The following is a 1,489-nucleotide window of genomic DNA, read 5'->3' on the forward strand; positions in this document are numbered from 1 at the left end:
GAGAGGTCAAAATAAAAACACAAAAATGTGAATAAAACTTTGAGATTATTAGATAGGGACATAGTAAAACCTTTTCTTAAGATGCCATCAATGCCAAAGGGCAGGAGTTCATTGACAAATAATTATTATAATTCATCAACAAGTGATTATCAAGTGTTTACCATGTTCTGGGCCCTAACCAGCCAAGGCAATATAGGTATGTATAGGAGACAGGACTCTGCTATATGTGTTTCCATGTAAAATTTCATCTTCTGTTAGCAGCATCAACAAAAATGTATTGCTTTCCCTCCCTCTACTAGAAGTTCGGAGAGGCATGTTATGGACTAAATGTTTGTGTCCCCCAAAATTCATATGTTGAAGCCTTAACCCCCAATCCGATAGTATTTTGAGGTGGGGCCTTTGGGAGGTAATTAAGTATAGATGAGGTCATGAACCTGTAATCCTCATGGTGGGATCAGTGACCTTATAAGAAAAGACACAGAAAACTTGTTCTTTCTTTCTCTGCCATGTGAGGACACAGTAAGAAGGTAGCTCTCTACCAGCGGGGAAGAGGGCCCTTACCAGGAACTGAACCCTGCTGGACCTTGATCTTGGACTTTCTAGTCTTCAGAACTGTGATAATAAATTTCTGTTGGTTAAGCTGCAGCCCAGTTGATGGTATTTTGTTATGGCAGCCTGGACAGACTAAGACAAGGCATAAGGGACTATGAGGTGCTGTCCATTCCCTCCAGGACTCATGTGACTTGTTCTTACTGTGGCATCCTTGGTCCCTGTGTGTTCACCTTTCTTTGCTAAGGGCTAACACCTGATGAGATGTACACATTTTTGTAACTGGAGAATAAAAGGGTGGAGGCCTTAAAGGCTGAGGGTTGTAGCCAGGTGTCTGAAGGGGTCAATGTCCCACCTGAAGCGGCTCTCAGCAGGGCTGTTTCTCGATGTCTGTCCAGAGATTGTTCCCCACTCTCTGGGTGAAACCAAAGTTTCTGTCACTTCTTCAATTACCTAAGTGCTCCATTTAAGAGACAGAAAATAGGGTAAAAAGAAGTGTGGTATTCTTTTGCAAGCCACTCACTAACAGAGGAGATATACAATAGCACCCTCATTTGAGTTGACAGTGGCAATTCTGTGTGAATTAACATACTGCTTTGTTTTGAAGTTATTTGGCTAGGTGTTTTATTTCTTCCTGATGAAGTGTGGATGCATGTGTGAGTTGGAGTCTCTTTTGTACTGACTATTTTCTCAACACAGCTTCTCTTAGCTCTGCATGATGAAGGGTTTTCAATATAATGAGAGGTGTATCAGGTTTATATAAGAAATCCAGTCACAACATTAATTGTTGTAAACAAATTATTTATGTTTAACTGTCTATCGGCCTGTATATAGTTCTAACTCCATAAATGTAGATCCCATTTGTTTTATATAAAGTTTTTACTTTGGAATATTTTGGATTTACAGAAAAGTTGCAGAGTTCCCATATATCCCTCACCCA

Source organism: Propithecus coquereli, unplaced genomic scaffold (genome assembly GCF_000956105.1).
Source record: "Propithecus coquereli isolate 6110/MARCELLA unplaced genomic scaffold, Pcoq_1.0 Scaffold68, whole genome shotgun sequence".
In the NCBI taxonomy this organism is placed as follows: Eukaryota; Metazoa; Chordata; class Mammalia; order Primates; family Indriidae; genus Propithecus; species Propithecus coquereli.